The sequence below is a fragment of the Ornithorhynchus anatinus genome, chromosome 3 (assembly GCF_004115215.2).
Source record: "Ornithorhynchus anatinus isolate Pmale09 chromosome 3, mOrnAna1.pri.v4, whole genome shotgun sequence".
NCBI classification, from domain to species: Eukaryota; Metazoa; Chordata; class Mammalia; order Monotremata; family Ornithorhynchidae; genus Ornithorhynchus; species Ornithorhynchus anatinus.
In genome coordinates this window covers 21198231-21219808 of record NC_041730.1, presented here as the reverse complement: position 1 = coordinate 21219808, position 21578 = coordinate 21198231, and the positions used below count along the sequence as shown (strand labels likewise).

Genomic DNA, 21578 nt, shown 5'->3' with positions numbered 1-21578 from the left:
TTTTGCAGCGGCTCTCTTCTCCCAGGTTCAGCCTCTCAGATACATTACTATTATTTTTAAAGGTTCTCATTAAGCGTTTTCTATGTGCCAGGCACTGTACTAAGCTCTGTGGCAGATGCCAGATCATCAGGTTGGACCACATATTAATTACCATGATCTTGGAAGGGAGAGACCAGGAAAAGGGACTTTCTCTACAGAGTAGTCCAAATTGATTTAGTTACCCCTTGATAGTGGGAAATAAATAAATAAATCCAATTTTGAGATTGCCTCTCCTTTCCCTTCCCCCCAAAAAAGTGACTCAGACTCAGTTGTTAGGTTCTACCTGTTCTACCTAATTCTCCTCAGACTGACTCTATGGTTTTCACTAGCAACTACTACCAGGTTTGACAGCTATCCATCCCGGCCTGGAGTAACTCAGGGATGAGGAATGGCTGACGGCCTCAAGTAGGCTACTGCAATTGAGATCGGAGGGTTGGAAACACGCTTTCCTAAACGAGGCCTATAATTCAACACCTTTTTAGGTTCTTCTTCCTACTCTCCTGCCTCCTTCAGGGCTTAGGAGAGGAGCAGCATGGCCTCGGGGATAGAGCAGGGCCTGGGAATCAGAAGGACCTGGGCTCTAATCCTGACTCTGTCACTAGTCTGTTGTGTGACCTTGGATAGGTCACTTCACTTCTCTGTGATTCAGTCACTTCACTTGTAAAATGGGAATTAAGACTGTAATCCCTATGTGGGACAGGGACTGTGTCCAACCTGATTACCTTGTATCTACCCCAGAAGAGTTCATGGCACATATTAAGCACTTAACAAATACCATAAAGAAGGGGAGAGTCCTATTCTTGTTTAGGATTTGAGCAAGTTACCCAATCAGAATTAGTTTTAATAATTTTGGAGCTCTGACCAAGAACAAACAACAAAAACCCCCAAAACATGAATATGCACTTCCTAAGGAAAATCAAGGCCCAAGGAGTGGATACCAAACCTGTCCTGGTCCCTTGCTCCACTGTAAAATAGTGATAAATCTGTGCTAAGTTAGAATCCACCTGGGTTCAGAGAGGGAGCCAACGGATTCCTCAAAAGCATCACCGCTTCCACCTCTTATTTATAAAGGACTAGTTCCAATGAGTTCAAATGCTCACAAATTTAGAGACCGAAATTCCCAGTATGGCCATTAGCCAGATGCGAGGTAGCTGGGACTTAGTCTTATAAACTTTTTCAGTTTTACTTCTCGGAAGAAAGTCCAGTAGTGGTTCCTAGCATTGAGCAGATGAAATGATAACATCAGCACAGCGTTAAAGCTAGAGTTTTAAAAGTGCCTTAAAACAGATGGAAGGGAACATTTTGAAGGGGTTGGAATCCTTGCATTTTAATGAGGAGGTGGTGACAGATCAAATAAACCATGGAGAGAGCATCTCGATGGAAAGGACTCGAAAGGATCCATCTTTCCGTATCCCTTACACCAGTTTTTCCTTTCTCTTTAGACGGGGCGGGGGGGGGGGGGGGGGGGCCATGGACGGATTAGGGAAATAAGAGCCCAAGCAACATTTCTGATCCTTCAGGTTAGGATGCAAATTAGAAAGGTAGCCACAAAATACTTACAGAGGACTGACGTTCAAAGAACAACGATCCACCATCATTTCTGGAAGAAAATCCAACTTAAATGCGGCCATTGCCTCACTCTGGCTTCACGAGCCAACAGCACTACCCCGCTGAACCTGTCTGAATCACAGGCGTACACAGTTCGGCCTCCCGGGCTCCACAACTACCCACGGTACAGAACCAGGAGCTCAGGGAGACTGGCGGCTAATGCCACAGAAGGAGGCTAGACTGGGGAAGGGAATGGTAGTCCTGGGTTAAAAGGGAGATGTGACCATATGAAGGGAGGCTCAGCTCAGCACACAATGAAAGTGCTGATGCACTCGGCTTGTTTTGTGCGATTTTCCCTGGCGAAGCAGTCCTGAGTGCACCGTCAGATAAACAGACTGTCAGATCCATGAAGATAGCAGTGGGCGATAGAGCGGAAGAAACACAAACTCCAGGTCTTTAGCCCTCAAACTCTTTACCCCAAATATCCATTCTTCAGGTTCCCATAACTCAGTATTACCTGAGGCTTCACACGGCCTCCCTCACCTAGCTGACGGAGTGGGAAAGGAGAACTCTAGTTGCCGCTAAGTGCCGCCCCAAGGTTTCTGTCTATCAAATACCAACGATGGGCACAGACAGTACTACGGTCCTACCGGGCCCCAGTGAACTGCCAGAAGTACGATGGCAACAAAATTAGAAGCTGTCGAAGGCAAACGGTCTTACAATGGTACCCGATGGTTACATGAGAGGAGACGGGGAGGGGAATATACCCTGTTCTTTTCCCAGCTTGGTTACTGACTCACGCCGTAAGGCTTGGGGAGAACCTATCCACCTCTCTGATTCAGTTTCCCCTAAATAATACGGGAAGAGTCACGTTTGCTGTCTCTGAATGGTGTTTTGAGAAAGGATTGTTTATTCAGACCCCCGGTTGATTGAGGATGAAAAGATTTCTAGAAACAAAATATCACAATGATAATGAAAAGGAAGCGGAATTTATACAGGGAAATTCCTTTGTGTAGCGAAAGCAGTGAGGATGGACGGTTCTGGGAGTCACGGCGCGCTAGGTGTTCCCATCCCTGACTTGATTCCACCTTCCTTCACCTAACAAGTGACGGCTTTTCAAAGATCAGTGTTGGGGTGCCGAAGCTTCGGCAAAAGAGTCCAAGAATATTTTTCAAATTCTAGCCTGAAATTGCCCCTCACCTTGATGCTGCAAAGTCGGAGGCTCAATCTCCATTACACCCTGCTCAAATCAGATCCCAGCGGCTGGAAGGTTACAGAGGAAATCTGGCCTAGTGCAGGAACACTGAAGGAGAGATCAGTGAAGCCCCTTCATTTTGGCTATTACTTTAATAATAATGTTGGTATTTGTTAAGCGCTTACTGTGTGCCGAGCACTGTTCTAAGCACTGGGGTAGACACAGGGCAATCAGGTTGTCCCACATGGGGCTTTACAAATGGACCGTTGAAAATAACATGAGGGAAAAGAGCCTGGCCTAAGGACAGAGCTGGAAGTTCTAGTTCTTGTAAAGGGAAGCTGCTATCTTTCTGGTATTGACCCAATCTGCTTGATATCCAGACTGCAGGGTCTGGGAAAGTGCCAGGGACACTATTTCACAGCCACACCGGGCAATTTTTCTAGTCTGGCCGGGCCAACTTCTGGATTGGCAGCAGCCACCTATCAGTGGAGCCCTCCACTACAAATGGTAGACTGAGAACTCAAGTGAGGACTGTGTGCTTACCACGGATGCTGTTGCCGGACAGGAAGACTCAGAAAATCACTTCCCCCAGCCCCAGACATGATCTCTCTTCCTCCCTCTCTCCGTGCTTGTCCAACTGGTAAGGGTTGGCAACACCGTCTTTAAATCGCTAGTAATAATAATCATGATGACACTTGTTAAACGCTTACTATGTGCCATGCGCTGTTCTAAGCGCTGGGGTAGATACAAGGTAATCAGGTTGTCCCACGTGGGGCTCACAGTCTTATTCCCCATTTTAAAGATGAGGTAACTGAGGCACAGAGAAGTTAGGCAACTTGCTCCAAGTCACACAGTTGGTAAGTGGCGGAGCCGGGATTAGAACCCACAACCTCTGACTCCTGAGCGCGTGCCCTTTCCACTGAGCCAAGCTGCTTCTCTGGACAACATAGGGCAGGGCATTTCTCTTCAGGTCAATTGTCCCTTGGAATGATAGGGCTAAAACACCAGAATCTTCACAGAGGGTACTGCAGGGATCAATTAATTCGTAATTCTAACATAAATGGTTGCGAGGCCAAATTAATTCCTGAAGGACAGAGGAATCCAGGCCACGGAAAGCAGCCTTAGGGGTTCGTAGGGGAAAACAGCAAATTAGATAACTACACTTTCTCCATTCATACTCTATTTATTCTACTGGTAGATTTAGGTAGGCAGCAAGTGCATCATCTGGGGATTGAATTAAGCACGTTATCTATTATCTGATAATCGTTCTTGCAAGTGGCACTACCTGATAAACCTTTCTTGCACCATTCGATTCTACCAGATTTTATGGCCCTAGGAGAGTGTGAAGGATTTGGGAGTTTGGAGTCCTTGAGAGTCCAGGGCTCCTCACACAGTAGGTGTCCAGTAATCACTGTAGAAACTGATTTGGAAACTGATGTCAGCTAGTCAAGTGGCTAAAAGCAGGGCCTCATTCCTATATGCAATGTGGCAGAGCCGGGGACCCAAGTAGATTAACTTCCCCAATAACATGACGAGTTGCATTCTTGCAGACTCCCATGTTTAGGAAAATTCTCACTGAAGCTACTCGCTCCATGTCAGATGCCAGAAACGGGTACACAACCATTTCCTCCAACACCGCAACCCAAGCTCACGCTGTCGGGAACACATTCCCTACTCCGCCGTCACGTTACACGTTTCGGCAAGAACGCAAACACCTGTTTCAGCAGACCCGAGTCGGCTTGGGCAGACAATAAAGATGGGTTTCCAAATCTATCTAATTTGCGAGGGGGCAAAACTGGCCTAGTGAAGCTCCCCTGAGTAGCTGGGAAGTCAAGAGGGTCAGGGAGCCTTCGAGAGGCTAAAAGGGTTGGGTTAAAGGTCAGCTTCTTTGGGGAAGCAGCGGAATCGGCAGCGCCAGACTTGAAAGAAGGAGGAACGTCCTACTGAAGATCTTGGCTGCCACGGAGATAAATAATCTGAGAGGTCAGATGAAAGTGGAAATAGCGTAACAGCTTCCCACATATTCCGGATGTCTCATTTTTGGGTCCAATTTCCCTAAAATGGCCCCGGCTAGGGTGAGATCAGCATGGGACACATTTTGTTCTGTACTTTTATAAACTGAACATATACGCAACTCTGCCCCACGTCAAGCCGGCCCATAAATACATATGGCTTTTCTCCGCTGACCTTGTCCCGCTGGGACCACCTGTGCCCCTTTCCAAACCGCACGGATGGGATAGTGGACTGGCACTGGACAAGCGGGAGGAAGAGGCCGAGAGAGGACCACCATCACTTTGGATCCGTCCCTATCCCACAACCATCGGGATTCCAGGCAGCAGGGAGGTCTGCAGAATAAAGAATTTAAGATACACGGTAAGCTCCTTGGGGGCAGGGGTCCTACCGATTAACTCTACTGTACTCTCCCAAGGGCTCAGTACAGTGCTCTGCACACTGCAGATGCTCAGTAAATAAGACTGATTGAGCGACAGACAGGGAAGGGGAGGAGTGGCAACTGTCGGATCGGGTTTGGGGTAAAAAATCCAAAAACATGGCGGTGCACTTTCAGTGGGGCAGGATTAAATAAAGTAAAAGGTGTATCTGGTTGACAGGCATGACTCGGTAAAAAATTATTTTCAAAGAATAAATTAGGTCATTTCAAAGTTTTAAAAAATCCCATAATTTTTTTTTTTTTTTTTGAAGAGGCCCGCTTTTTGAAGGATCTGTCCCCTAAATTTGTCCAGCATAAGCAGTCACCCTACTTGGAATCCACAGAGAAGACAGACCATATTGTGTTTGGGGAATCTGTTCATTTTACCATCACTGGACCTAGATCTGTATTACTGACAGACTGGAAAGGAGTGAAGCTAGGACAGGGAAGCATCATGTCTTCTAGGTCCTGGGCTGCATGATTCTCATTTGTAGAATTTTATTATTGAATGAGCTTGGCTACCCTAAGTGTCACATCAACTGGCAGAAAAATTGGAAGGAACTCAAAGGGGAATTGATTAGAGCAAAGTATTGAGCTTTGGGGAAGGGTTCAGCTTATTAAATTTCAAGTCAATTCTAAATTGGAAGGTGTTGCAAACCCCAGTGAGAAGAGGGAAATACAGCAAATTCAATCTACCTGTGCTGAAAATATGGTAAAGAAGCCAAGATTATAGGAAAATTAGTTACATTTAAATACTCTGTAAGCGGGGCAAAAATCAAGAGTCTATAATGATATCTGTGAAGGTTTAAAGACAGGAGGAGGTGGTTTGAAATGACAGATTTTATAATGCAAACGGACTAAAGAATATTGGGGAAAAATTGAGACTTCCAAGCATAGTTGCCAAACTGCTACATGGATATAGGTTTTTTTCCCAAGGTTATTGGTAGGTAGGTATTTTAAAGAGAAAAGAGTTCTAACTTCCTAAAAGGAAGGGCTTATGACTTAAAATATGAGTATTAAGACTATTACCATTCTAATAATGACAAACTCATCCACCATTTTGCTTTACTTCTAAAAATTCCCTTTTCAACTCCACAAAAGTTAGAACAAGCTGCTACCTTCTTAGTAATATTGGTATTTGTTAAGCGCTTACTATGTGCAGAGCACTGTTCTAAGCGCTGGGGTATTCATTCATTCATTCATTTAATAGTATTTATTGAGCGCTTACTATGTGCAGAGCACTGTACTAAGCGCTTGGGATGAACAAGTCGGCAACAGATAGAGACAGTCCCTGCCGTTTGACGGGCTTACGGTCTAATCGGGGGAGACGGACAGACAAGAACAATGGCACTAAACAGCGTCAAGGGGAAGAACATCTCGTAAAAACAATGGCAACTAAATAGAATCAAGGCGATGTACAATTCATTAACAAAATAAATAGGGTAACGAAAATATAGACAGTTGAGCGGACGGGTACAGTGCTGTGGGGATGGGAAGGGAGAGGTGGAGGAGCAGAGGGAAAAGGGGAAAATGAGGCTTTAGCTGCGGAGAGGTAAAGGGGGGATGGCAGAGGGAGTAGAGGGGGAAGAGGAGCTCAGTCTGGGAAGGCCTCTTGGAGGAGGTGATTTTTAAGTAAGGTTTTGAAGAGGGAAAGAGAATCAGTTTGGCGGAGGTGAGGAGGGAGGGCGTTCCAGGACCGCGGGAGGACGCGACCCGGGGGTCGACGGCGGGATAGGCGAGACCGAGGGACGGCGAGGAGGCGGGCGGCAGAGGAGCGGAGCGTGCGGGGTGGGCGGTAGAAAGAGAGAAGGGAGGAGAGGTAGGAAGGGGCAAGGTGATGGAGAGCCTCGAAGCCTAGAGTGAGGAGTTTTTGTTTGGAGCAGAGGTCGATAGGCAACCACTGGAGTTGTTTAAGAAGGGGAGTGACATGCCCAGATCGTTTCTGCAGGAAGATGAGCCGGGCAGCGGAGTGAAGAACAGACCGGAGCGGGGCGAGAGAGGAGGAAGGGAGGTCAGAGAGAAGGCTGACACAGTAGTCTAGCCGGGATATAACGAGAGCCCGTAATAGTAAGGTAGCCGTTTGGGTGGAGAGGAAAGGGCGGATCTTGGCGATATTGTAGAGGTGAAACCGGCAGGTCTCGGTAACGGATAGGATGTGTGGGGTGAACGAGAGGGACGAGTCAAGGATGACACCGAGATTGCGGGCCTGCGGGACGGGAAGGATGGTCGTGCCATCCACGGTGATGGAGAAGTCTGGGAGCGGACCGGGCTTGGGAGGGAAGATGAGGAGCTCAGTCTTGCTCATGTTGAGTTTTAGGTGGCAGGCCGACATCCAGGTGGAGACGTCCCGGAGGCGGGAGGAGATGCGAGCCTGAAGGGAGGGGGAGAGGACAGGGGCGGAGATGTAGATCTGCGTGTCATCTGCGTAGAGATGGTAGTCAAAGCCGTGAGAGCGGATGAGTTCACCGAGGGAGTGAGTGTAAATGAAGAACAGAAGAGGGCCGAGAACTGACCCTTGAGGAACTCCAACAGTTAAAGGATGGGAGGGGGAGGAGGCTCCAGCGTAGGAGACCGAGAATGATCGGCCAGAGAGGTAAGAGGAGAACCAGGAGAGGACAGAGTCCGTGAAGCCAAGGTGAGATAAGGTACGGAGGAGGAGGGGATGGTCGACAGTGTCAAAGGCAGCAGAGAGGTCAAGGAGGATCAGAATGGAGTAGGAGCCATTGGATTTGGCAAGAAGGAGGTCATGGGTGACCTTAGAGAGAGCAGTCTCGGTAGAGTGGAGGGGACGGAAGCCAGATTGGAGGGGGTCTAGGAGAGAATGGGAGTTAAGGAATTCTAGGCATCGATTGTAGACGACTCGTTCTAAGATTTTGGAAAGGAAGGGTAGTAGGGAGATAGGACGATAACTGGAGGGGGAAGTGGGGTCAAGAGCGGGTTTTTTTAGGATGGGGGAGACGTGGGCGTGTTTGAAGGCAGAGGGGAAGGAGCCCTTGGAGATTGAGTGGTTAAAAATAGAAGTTAAGGAAGGGAGGAGGGCAGGGGCGATGGTTTTAAGAAGGTGAGAGGGAATGGGGTCCGAGGCGCAGGTGGAGGGGGTGGCACTTGCGAGGAGGGAGGAGATCTCCTCTGAGGATACTGCAGGGAAGGATGGGAAAGTAGGGGAGGGGGTTGTTGGGGGGGAGGGGAGAGGCGGAGGGGTGACTTTGGGAAGCTCAGACCTGATCGTGTTGATTTTCGTGAGGAAATAGGTGGCCAGATCATTAGGGGTGAGAGATGGGGGAGGGGGAGGAACAGGGGGCCTAAGGAGAGAGTTAAAGGTCCGGAACAATCGGCGGGGGTGACGGGCATGGGTGTCGATGAGGGAGGAGAAGAAGCTTTGCCTGGCGGAGGAGAGGGCAGAGTTAAGGCAGGAAAGGATAAATTTGAAGTGTGTGAGGTCGGCTTGGTGCTTGGACTTTCGCCAGCGGCGCTCAGCAGCTCGAGCATAGGAGCGTAGGAGGCGGACGGAGGAGGTGATCCAGGGCTGTGGGTTAGTGGCGCGAGAGCGGCGGAGGGAAAGGGGGGCGAGAGAGTCGAGATGAGTAGAGAGGGTGGAGTTGAGAGCGGAGACCTGATCGTCGAGAGTGGGAAGAGAGGACAGGGCGGCAAGGTGAGGCGAGATGCTATTGGAAAGACGGATGGGATTGAGAGAGCGGAGGGTAGACAGAGGGTAATCAGGTTGTCCCGCGTGAGGCTCACAGTCTTCATTCCCATTTTACATATGAGGCAACTGAGGCCCACAGAAGTGAAGGGACTTGCCCACAGTCACACAGCTGATAGGTGGTGGAGCTCTGACTCCCAAGCCCGGCCTCTTTCCACCGAGCCACGCTGCTTCTCACTTCTTGCCTTTCCAGAGAGGGATTTGGGAGAGTTTTCAGGACTGCACAAGAGGACTTCTGGGCCACTGATAGAGGAAACATCCTCTTTTTACACTGGTGCCTTTTGTCTCTGAGTGAGACTGTAGACTTTATGCTGTAAGCTCACTGTGGGCAGGGAACGTGTCTGCTTATTGTTATATCGTACTCTCCCAAGTGCTTAGTACAGTGCTCTGCACCCAGTAAGCACTCAACAAACACGACTGTTACCCGCCACGCCATCGGCTCAGAGTCGCCCCAGCATCTGACCCCATGGAAATTACAAAAATTTAGTTACGACATCCAAACCTAAGTCGGTTGGCCCAAGAGAACCCTCTCCAAACTCCAAACACCTTCAGCTAGACAAAACTCTAGAGAATTGCAACTGCCAGCCAGGCTGAGGAAGAGGAAGTCCCTCCTCTCGGTCAGCCAACATTCCGCTGCCAACTCAACAACCCGGAAGGAAGTTCCTCAAGGCCACTTCACCAGGCACATACCTGAGCTGACATGTTGGCGGGCTCTGCGCCGTGGGGCCAAGCACAGGCCAGAATTCTTGGACTTCGTCCAAGACCAGTCCAATTTAGGCTAAAACCATGAAACTGCAGCAATCGGATGTGAACGGGCCTCACTTCCAGGGCTCACATGTGGGAATGTATCTGCAGCATCTTCACACATGTGAGCAGCCCCAGCTGCTGTCCCACCACATTCCTCCCACCAACTCCATGAGAGGAGAGGAGGGAAGAGAATGGGGAGAGAATTGACCGTGGACAGAACTTGGCCGTGTCTTTTTTTGGGGGGGGCGCTTACCTCGCTGACTTGGGCTCCATGGGCTCTACAAACTGACAATTCTCTAGAGAACCTTTCCGGGCAATGGTATCTAGCTGAACAACAAGAGGGCAGTTCTTCCCTTCCAGTCAACTCTCCACTGTATTTTCTTGACTGGGCATATGACGGTTCGTTGAATGAACAAGAGTAATTCTCGCTCTTTCCTTCTTATGATCTAAGCAGAGGCACGCCCACGTCCTGCTGAAACTGGTTAAATCGTCAGTTGGTGTTCTATTGTAGTGTGGTTTAATCCCAAGTACCGCGATTAATTTAACCTTTGAGCTCTAAGATCCTGTTGACCAGGAACACACATGGAGTTCTGAAATTTGAGATTACGCTCTGGGGGCTGGGTATTATTTCTGGAGTAGAGGTTGGGATCTCCAGTGACCATCTTTGACTGTGTGCACGCACAACGAACACCCCACCCCCGCATACATACACACCCACTCTTCTCCCCAGATTCTGTGTGTTCAGGATTAGAACGTTATTCTCCCTGGAGATGGAGGTTCTTTTCCTAGTGCACTGCTCCACTCCAATGGACCCTTATTTTAAGCCTCAAAGGTGTCAGTGGCTTAAAAAAGCAACAATCCCAGGATTGGAAAGAAGTACTGGGGAGAAGCCTGATATCCCCGATTCCTCGGTCTACTCAACTTTTAAGGCTTGTTGGTAAATCATGAGCCAAAGAGTTGCATATGGTTTGTGAGCTACAAGTCATTCTCTTGAATCAATCAATATTTATTGAATGATTACTGTGTGCAGCACACTGTACTAAAGCATTTGGGGGAGTACTGGTTTAACTACAACTGAGCTAATTCTTACTTCACAAGGAAAATTACATGTGCTTGTGTTGGGACATTTACCCTAACTTTTTTTTCTTTCTACAAACTTTAAACATCAATCATACTATGGTTACACAGTATGCACATTGCACATGCACATAATGAACACTGACTTAAAAAATACCAAAACGCGTTTCATGTTTTCACATGCAATGTCTCTCTTTTGGAACAAAAACCTTTAACTACCCGAAGTAAAAGGTACAGCGGTCTCTATGACTATTATAGATTTTTATCCGTGACAATCCGCATTTTATATTAAAGGAGTACTATGTCCATAATCCCTAGCATGTCAATTTTATTTAAAATCTCAGAAGTAGTATAAGAATTCCAGGAATAAACTGACTTTTTCTAGTAACCTTTTCTGACAGGCAGCCAACTCATGCATAAGAAATGTATTAGCTCACCAAGACTGGTTAGAAGTCCACATTTCATACATACCCAAGGTAGAAGGTAAGTTGCAGTGCCCAGCCTCAACTCCTCTCCTGGGATGCTAGCTAACCTTCCTTGTTCTGACTCCAATCTGACTGTTCTGGAGAGATGGAGAACTGCTTAACAGCTGCCGGATTTCGCCCCTCCCCTATTCCAATCACCTATTTCAGACAGAGCTAAGCAAATGCAGGGAGAGGGGATGGAGATATGGAAGTGGCTGGGGGTGTGAGGAAGTCAAGAGTAATGCAAATATTTGCATTTTGTTTAGAATTTCGTTAAATATCATTTATTTTAAACTGAAGCTAGGTAGAATTTATTATATTCCATAATACAATTTTCAAACGTTCAAAGAATAAATAATTAGCCTGAAATTTTCAAACGCTCATCCGGGAATAGAGACATCTGCAAATGCTTTACTGTGTACGGATTTTTTTTCCCCACCTAGACACCAAAGATGGTGGCATTTAGGAGAATAGACTGAAAATGTCACAGAATTTTGGAAGTGAGTCCTCGTTTTTTCTGAACACAACTAAAATTCTACCTAATTAGGTCCTATATAGAAGCCTAATTACATACCGATGAAAAATCCAGTTTCCAGATCTTACCTGTCGTTACACACCTCTCTTCCTCTGGATTTCAGTCTTCAGTCTAGAAACAGAGGGAAAAAAATGCACATTGACTTAAAAAATACCAAAACACATTTCATGTTTTCACATGCAATGTCTCTCTTTTGGAACAAAAACCTTTTACTACCTGAAGTAAAAAAAAAAACAAACAAACCAAAAAACAAGGCTTTTTCTCTCTTCCAGGTGAATGCTTTCAAACCCAATACCTTTAAGGCACAATTCAAAGTACTTGAAAAATCCCTAAGTAGCATGGGAAACGGGCGCCCAAAGGTTTAACAAAAGTAGCCATGGCTGCACTCCAAGTCAATTGCTTGGGCTGGGAATTTGCGAACGCATCGCTAGGACACACAACTTTATGAACACACACCTACTCAATATTAGAATCACCTACAGAAGAGGCATTGGGAAAAGGGAAATCAAAAGAACAAAGACAAAGAAAATCTCTTAGGGATTGAGGGTCATTTCATTACTGTGGTATTTCTGGTGATTACTGTTCTAGACAACCAATGCAAACTTCCTTATTTCTGGGGCAGCAAGTCATCACAGGAAGAAACAGAAGAACTTCTGCAGGAGCTGCACAAATGAATCTCGGCAGCCCCAGGCAGGGTGGGTAACCACAGAAACCATAGAAAGCTGTAGATTGTGGTCTAGTTCAAAAGAAAACTGAACAACCCACTACATCAACCTGCTCTACGCTATTAAAAAAAACACAACTTATCTTTCCGTTTAATATCAGTGCCAACCTTGTTTCCCAGAATCTCAGAAATCTGGATAACACCACCACCTCCAACGACTACAATCGTCGAAGTGGCTGAGACAGAAAACTGGTGAAGGTTATCAAGGACAAAGATTGGGAAGCGAGAAGAGAAATTTTGAAGACAAAGACAGTCCCAGAGCAGAAATGAAACAGGAACTCTGTCCCCAGGCTGCCTTTTGTGAAAACCACAGGAGTCGCTGAAACAGGACACGCTTCTTAAATGGCGTGCGGATTTCAGGCCCAGATCAGTACAGCAAAACCTCTCGGTAACAAAACGTGGAGGATCGATTTTGGATGTTTTTGTTGAATGACACTCCTTTATAAATTCAATAGCGCGTTGCCAAAAACAAAGGGGCACTTGCATTTTGGAGTTTATTACACAGTGGTACTGCATTTACAGAGGACTTAATTACAAGTGTGCTATCCTGAGACGTAAACTACCAAGCTAGAAGCATGATGAGCACTGACTGGGTCAATCGTGGGCCAATAATTCACTTCGGAGGATATCTTTCTAATCCCACCGTCGATATAACCAAGAGAAGTATGATGAGTATTAACAACGTAAACGACGTCGCAAAGCGGGTTAAACCAACTGAACTGTTAAAGACATGGATCGACACTGGTTTAAGTTTAAGAACAGATCTGGGCTACCATCTGAGCTGAGCACTTACCATGAACAGAGCACACTCTACTTAGGTAGTGAGGGGAATTTAGAGAGAGACTAAGACAAAGGTCTGGCTCTTCAAGAGCACACGATCCAAAGGAAAAGGCAAGCGAAGATTCCGAGAGGTGGTCGGGGCCGGGGGGCTGAGGTAGATGACGTGACCAGGGCAGCGGGGGAGAAGATGAGTTTTTAGTAGGTTTGAAAACTGTAGTAGCAAGAAAATGGCTGCAAACAATCAATCGATGAAGCTCAGACAGAAAAGCATAGGGGAGGGCATTCTAGGAAGGGAGGTTGTCGACTCAGGGGTGGGAGAGTCAGGTAGGAGGATGGTGAGGACGTTAACTCGGGTGCAACTGAAAGCACAAATCACAGTGGGACATAAGCTGCAAGGCATGAGGGAGTCGGCTGGTGGAGAGTTTTGAAAATGATGGTCAAGAGCTTTGTTTTAAAATAAAACACACAAGTCAGTGTAAGATACCTAAGAAAGAAGCGCCACGATCTGACTGACGTTTGAGAAAGATGAACTGTGTTGATGCAGATCGGATAGACTGAGCGGAGAGTACAGCAAGGGGTCGCTTGTGAAATCCAGCCACTAAGTAGTAAAGGCTTGTATTAAGGCAAGACTGGAGAGGAATGGACCGATTCATGAAAAACCATCAGCAACACTTGGTGGTAGATTCGATATGGGAGAAAGAGAGGAACCGAGAGAACTCCAAGGCTAAAATCGTGTCAGGCCGAGAAAATGGCAATGATGGGAAAATGCGGAGGAGAGGCGAGCTTAGGAGGAAAGTTGTGTTCAATTTTTTGTTACATTACGATTGATACGGTGACAAAGTCTCCCATTGGGAACGATGGATGAGCTTTGGCAGCGAGAGAGCCAAGTGGAGAGGTCTCAGAGGAATGGCGAAATATGAGAACGAGAGCAGATCAGAAGAGAGGTCAGGGGTGAAGATAAAGATGTCGGAGCCACGCTAACTTAAGGGGCCCAGGAAAAGTTGGATGAAATCCATTCCTATAATAGGAATTTTGATAAAACAAATGCAAAGAGGACCTCTCTGGTGTTCCGTGTTCTCAGATCTGTGATTATTCCGTTCTCCTGTAATGCAGGGGCTACATTCCTGATGGATTCTGCGTTATAGTTTGTACACCTAGACCGACAAGTGCAGCCCCGTTTCTTTTGACATCACATAGTGTTCTGTCCAGAGAGACAAATACCTTGAAGGTGTTCCCTGAATCTCTAATGAGGCTCTATCCAAAGCATGCAGTTAAAATATGCATTTGGGAAGAATGGAGTACACATCCAGTTCTCCAAAATGAGCACCGCATTCTTGGAAAACCTCTGGTTAAGAAAAACTTGCACTGTAGTAATCACCCAGTCAGACACCATGCAGATGTGCACAAACCGTTTCTTCTACAACATAGCATGCCACGCCCAACCAGGCTCACATTATCAGAAAATTATGTAATTCCCCAATCACCTTCTGGCCAAGATGACTACTGAAAATAATATGTATGGCAGAACTGAGGATAGTCATTCCTCTTCACTTACACAAAACCCACAACCAGATTATACACAGGTTGACCTGGATTAAAAATCCAACTCTATTTACTGAGCGCTTGTGTTTAGAGCACAGTACTAAGCATTTGGGAGAGTACAATATAACCAAGTTGGTAGACCCATTCCCTGTGCACAGGAGTTTTTGATCTAGAGGGCCGACTGTAGAAGAAATCACCCAAAAGCCTGCACAACGACGTTTCATCTCTAATTCATCTCGTTCAATTCGATTTAATAATAATAATGTTGGTATTTGTTAAGCGTTTACTATGTGCAGAGCACTGTTCTAAGCGTTGGGGTAGATACATGGTAATCAGGTTGTCCCACGTGAGGCTCAGTTAGTCCCCATTTTTTACAGACGAGATAACTGAGGCACAGAGAAGTCAAGTGACTTGCTCACAGTCACACAGCCGACAAGTGGCAGACCCGGGATTTGAACTCATGATCTCCAATTCCCAAGCCCGGGCTCTTTCCACTGAGCCTTGCTCCGCTACTACTCTATTACTCTGGGAACCTATTACCACCAACCTTTCATTTTGAGTGTAGGGTCAAACTTGAGCGTAGGGAGCATGGGGTCTAGAGCGTGACCCTTTCAGGGGCATCAGCTCCCTCAGGCCTCCAGTGCGAGCCGAAAGAAACCCCTAGCTGGTCTCTGCATCTGAAAGAGGAGAGAACTGGTCCAGAGTCCAGCAAGGCCCCAAAGAGTCCCAACATAGGCTCTGGAAGTCACCACCAGCAAAAGGAGCCCCCGGCTCACCCACTTTGGGGCTGCGTTATGGGGAGAGGAGCTGCCGGCCTCATTCCGTAACCCAGTGAGAGGGACGCTCAGCTCACCTGGGGAATCTCGCCCAGCTGCCTGCCAGGAACCGACTAAAGGGACCGGAATTCTGGCTGGCTACGGGTTTGTCCACCCACCCTGAAAACTGACAATCCCAAGGGCACAGAAGTCTCCCTTGCCCCCGACTGCCACCGAATCCATCCTATTTTCAAGGCCAGAGGCCTCTGCCTCTGTTCTTGAAGATTCGTGAGTCATTATGATTCCTGCCCTCTCCCTGAACCCAGACAAACGGATCTCATTCTCCCACAAAAGAATCATTCTCCAAACCAGGCAGTCGTCGGCACAGACCTGTTCCTTACCTTAGGGGCCTATTTCTTCCGTTTCTCTCACAAGTTTTGCTTTCCTTTGAACCCATTCTACCCTACCTTAACACAGTTGTGTAAAAGCTCTGAATAATTCTGCCGTGACAACTTGCTCTAACAAATGAAACACGCTCTATTTCCAGCCTTCCAGGAAAAGAATGGCCAATACAATAGGCAAAATGGAAAACACACCTATTCTTTTATTCTCCCTCCCTATCTCTTTCTCTTTTCTTCCCCTGACCCTGCTTCAATTTTGCCATCCAAAATCTGGGAACCACCATTAGATACCATCCGATAATAAGCACCCCTGCTTTTCTTCCTTTTCCCTAACTGACTGGGGATAAAGAAACGTGACCGAGTCAATTCAGAGCTGGGTGAGATTCAGTTCCTTGTACCAGCTCCACTTCTTTCCCACTGCCTCAGCTCCAGCCTCACGCCACAAGGAAATGACAAGGTCAGGAGCAGAGATGAGAGATGGGATGTTTGCATTTGTAAAAGAGGAAGGGAAGAACTAAGCTCCGGCCAGGTCCGCATGGGGCTGCTTCCTTCTCAGCCCCTACTGTCCCATCCTCCTGTTTTTCTAAGGTGCCCCCCTTGTCCTCTCCCCCCCACACATATCCTTTCCCAGTCCTAGCTTTGCAAGCCATATGGGCACTGCAGGAAGTCTGAGCACAGCAGCAGTTAGTGAATGCACAGATGGGAATTCACATATGGTAGGTATAGTAAACCTACAGACTCCAAATTGTGCCCCCTCCCATATATGTATATATATGTACACACACACACACACACACACACACACACACACACACACACACACAGAGTTATATTTATGGTACCCCACTAGTTTTCCAATTCCAAACTTCCAATTGTGCAAATAGGTGTGAAATACTTAGCTGGTCTCTGGCACTCCTGGCGCTTAACTAGCGACTAACGATTGAGAATCAGAAAAGGCAGAGGTGGCAGGACTGTGTACAGGAAATGAGTGGGAACCTTGCTGGGGCAGCTCCACTCTTGCAAAGGGCAAGATTCACCGTGGGAGCCTGCGCTGGGGAAGTATCTGCCCCACTATTTGTCCGATGGTGATATCTAATGAATACAGCCTTTCCTAGGACAGCCCCACACCACTGACTCAAATTATAGACAGCATCTCCTCTTCCATTCCACTGGCCTGTCATGAGGCCAGATCTGAGCAGCTGATTTCATCCAGTGAGTCACTAACTTGAATTACATTTTTATTTCAACCCACTTCTCCAATTCACCCCTGCTGGGCCATATGGTGGGCCCACATAAGCACAATGTGACTAAACTTCTTTTAGAGGGCTTAATCACTGTCGGCGTTTTAAAATAGCGTCTTGTAAGCTTCACTTACTAATGTTTAAAAGGAAAAAAAAAGGGCCTTAAAAAGAGAGAGAAGGTGAGGTCCATAACCTGAGCACGGAAGGAGCATTTCTGCTCCAAAAGCTTGAGAGGGTCATGCCCACCTCGGTTCACACATGGGAAAATGGTCTTAAATTGAAGAGTGAAAGAGTCTGGTCGGACACAGAGAAGAATTTGACTGAGGTGATACACTAGGAGAAGCTACCAGCAGAGGTTGATGTATAACTTTGGAACTCTTTAAGAGTAGTTAAGAGGCCCATCTTTTTTCTCAATGGGAGCCTAACCAAATCATCTTCTCTGGCTCCCTTCAGTCCTATGATTCTATCATTGCCAGTCACGAAGAAGAAAAGGGAAAAGGAGCAATGGAGGTGAAGTGATTGCTGTTTTCTACTTTTCTGACAACCTGTCTCTGCTCTTCAGCAATAACTCCAACTGGCTCTGCCACTGCAGCCAGCTTCTCTCATTCCCCAGGGGATTTTGAGAGCCCCCCAAGAGATTTTGGTCACCTGTTCCTGGCTCCATTCCACCGCAAGTAACGGCTCGATTGCATTCACATTCGTAAAACCTTCTGCCTCCCAACCTCGCCAAATTCTAGAGTGTGGGACTTCTTAATTGCAAATATTAAGATTGTATCTCTTAAGGGTTGAGATTTGAAAGCAAAACACCAATTGAACCTCTCACCTCAAACGAGCCTTGCTTCTCCTCCTTTTCGCACCGCCTGGAACTTTAATGCATGAACGGGACCAGAGATTCTAACATCCCAGTAGGGCCGACGTTGAATTGGGGCAATTATATTCTGCCTTCCTACATTTCTGTAGTAATTTCAATTGACACTCATGCAGCTTGGACGGAGCTGGCCTAATTTCAATCACCTCTGAAGTGTACGCATATTTCTGCGTAACATTTTCTTCATTCAATCTTTCCTGCCAGGCAGAGTGCAACATTAGCTGTATTCCGGTAACGAAGGCAGAGGGACAGAGCAAGATCCCATGTCAAAACAACTTCTATAAATACCGTTATCGGAATAGTGTTTCAGTAAGGAATCAAAGCAGCTTCAAAACCGGATCAAGTGGAAAATCTTTTCTAGTTTGAACTCTTTCTCGAAAGTCTTCGTGCCAAGAAGAACAGGGAAAGACGAGGGGGTTCTGATGTTAAGCTCCCTCACAGCGTGTTCTCTTCTTCTCAATTCCCAGATGAGCAAAGCTACGTTCCCACTTGCAATATGGTTTCACGCTCCCACTTGCAGGATGGCTTCGCTGCATGGGTCCGATTTTAAATGAAGAGCCCTTCGTATTAACTCTTTCACCTCCCCCTCCCCCGCTACCTTTCGCAGAGCCTTCCGCAGATAAACTCCGGAGCCCAGTTCACCCCCAGCTCCAGGAGAGTGGGGCCGCGCTCTCCGATGCAACACTGGATGGCCGGCCGTGACTTCGCTTTCAGGAGGGCGTGGGCTGGGTCTTACATGAATGGCTGTCTTACTGAGGACTGCCAACCCGGGGAAGTCACTGTGGGCCCATAAGGAGCTTCTATGCATGGATGATGATAGCCACATCTGCTGTTTGGGCTCTTTCACACAGGTTACCTACCTCTTCAAAATGCAGACAAGCTCTCAGCCCAGGACGCTATTCCCGAAGAACTTAGCTCTCTGACCCCTTATCTCCACAGCCCCACGACAGACAGCTAAGAATCCCACCTGCCCCATCTGCCCCACCACCACCCTCCAGCAGGCAACCCAACACAGGGTTTGTATGGACTTTTCAGGAGATGGGTCCAGGTTGTCATTTAGGAGACTTTACTCGGTCCTTCTGTGAGACCAGAAACAGCGATTAGCCCCTTTCAGTTGGAAGAGGTTAGATGACGGCCCTGCCATCTGGGTCATGCAGACATATAGTTTGGTATGCCAAGAGGACATTCACCATGAAGTCAGCTTGATGCCCCCAAAAGCAATCAGTCACCTCAAGCTATACCTTTATCTGAAACACTTCCATTTAAACTTCCACTTACAGCCTTTTCACCACTCCAATCACTCATTTAAAACAATTATCTTCATGTTTAGAGGCCCGGTTATGGGCTCCCTCTATTTCTGTTTTTTCCTTCCTTTTTTTATGGTATTTGTTAAGTGCTTACTATGCGCCAGGCACTCTACTAAACGCTGGTGTAGATACAAGCTAATCACGTTGGGCAGTCCCTGTCCCACACGGGGCTCACAACATTAAATGCCCATTTTCGAGATGAAGTAACTGAGAGAAGTGACTTGCCCAAGGTCACATAGCAGAAAAGTGGCAAAGTGGGGATTCCTTTCAAATCACATTCAAAGGTTAATGTGCTCCTCAGTCCATCAGGGCTTTGAATTCTTTTTCTTTAGGGGAGGGGAGAGAAGGTCTTTTTAGAGAAAGGCAAAGATTAGGGGGAATGCAGTTTGATTTTTCTTTAAATCCACTTAACTTCTCACAAAGACGGTCAAAACCCAATTCAGTATTTTTCCTAAAATTATAATATTAATTTCTAAATTCATCTTTCTTTCTGTCTTTTGCAATTATTTCTCACATTTAGCCAGGTTCTTGGTATCCGCTCTTCAGGTTGCCCAAGCATCAGGCTTCTCCTCCGTCAACAGGTGAATGCAGAAAAAGTCTGTAAGCATTCGACTGAGAAGGGATTTGAATTCAATAGCTAAATAGACTGTGCTGGGCTCTCTTAAGGATTTCATTCATTCACGCTATCCCTCCCCTTCCCTCCACCACAGGGGATCAGGGAATTGGCTACACTTACAAACGATGACCCTGAAGCCGCTAGTGGATTTGTGGAAAAGGTTTGGGATTGAAAGCCGGGAAGCCCACCTCGGCTCTGCCACTCGCAAGCTATGTAATTTTGGCCACTCACTTAACTTCTCTGTGCCTCGGTTTCCTCATCTGTAAACTGGGGATAAAACACACATTCTCCCTCCCCCTTAAATTGTGAGCCCTGCACGTGATAGGGGCTACGTGGAGTCTGATGATAAGAAGTAGCAATATGGTCTAGTGCAAGGAGCCCCGGACTGGGAGTCGGGGGACCTCGCTTCTAATCTTGGCTCTGCCACTTGTCAGCGTGACCTTGGGCAAGTTACTTATCTTCTCTGGGCCTCAGCTACCTCATCTGTAAAATGGGGATTCAATAGCCACATCCTTCCTACTTGGCCTGTGAGTTCCATGTGGGGCAGGGACTGTGTCCCACTAGATTATCTTGTACTTACCCCAGCACTTAGACCAGTGCTTTACTCACATAGTAAGCGCTGACCAAATACTACAATTATTATCTTGTATCTAGCCCAGTGCAATCAGCATCATTATTCATAGTAAATGATATATTTATATTGCCACTCTCACCAAAATATTGTTTTTAAATGACCAAATTCAAATAGAGAGAAACCCAAAGCAAGCACCCAGTAGATTATCATAGGTGATCTCCACCTTAACAGGATTTTCATTTTCTCTAAAATGAAATACCTGACAGCCGTAGAAATGACATCATTCTTCATTTTACAACTCAGGGCATACAGATCATAGTTTTCTTAAAAACTGGGACAACAGGGCCTGCACTCAAAATCTGTAAACTCCTCAATGTATTTTCTTTTAAATTGGCATTTGTTAAGTGCTTACTATGTGCCAGGCACCGTATTAAGAGCTGGGGTAGATACAAGATAATTGGGTTGAACACAATCCCTGCCCCACAAAGGGCTCATGATCTTAATTCCCGTTTTACAGATGAGGTAACTGAAGCACAGAGAAGTTAAATGGCTTGCCCACGGCCACACAGCAAACATGTGGCAGAGCTGAGATTAGAACGTAGGTCCTCTGACCCCCAGGCCGATGCTCATTCCACTAGGCCATACTGCTTCCTTGATGTAGGGAGCCAAACAGGGAGGGAGTTTGAGGTTAAACCCCCAGAATATTGGATGTCCATATTTTAAATCCCAGAATGTTTTAGAAACTGACCTGAGCATGCATGACATGAAGTCCAAGCATTTCAGGAGAGCAGCTGGGGGTTTGTGGAAAGTATGCAGATCACTTTAGCCATGAGCCTTCCAAGTCCAAGATATGTGTATATTTTTTCCAAAACTGCCCAGCACTGTTTATAAAAAGCCAGTTATGCGCCAGCTTAATCAGAACAGGGTTAGTCTACATATAGACCACCTGACAAATAGGAAATTCCGTCACTGACTGCCGGTATGCAGAACTGTACACTGTGATCTTTAATTTCAATTCAAATTCAAACACTAGT

General features: G+C 46.7%; 1 protein-coding gene across 7 annotated transcripts in view; it reads right to left on the bottom strand.

The window, feature by feature from the left end:
* Positions 1 to 21578, bottom strand: part of CELF1 (CUGBP Elav-like family member 1) — a 66711-nt gene that overhangs the window by 23051 nt on the left and 22082 nt on the right. For 6 of the 7 annotated variants that reach the window (XM_029058962.2, XM_029058964.2, XM_029058966.2 and 3 more), the window contains exon 2: positions 11805 to 11847. The gene's annotated coding sequence lies outside the window, so the exon portion shown is untranslated. Of the gene's footprint in view, positions 1 to 4969; positions 5059 to 11804; positions 11848 to 21578 lie in introns of those variants that run through there. The other variant, XM_029058965.2, reaches the window with a different exon arrangement.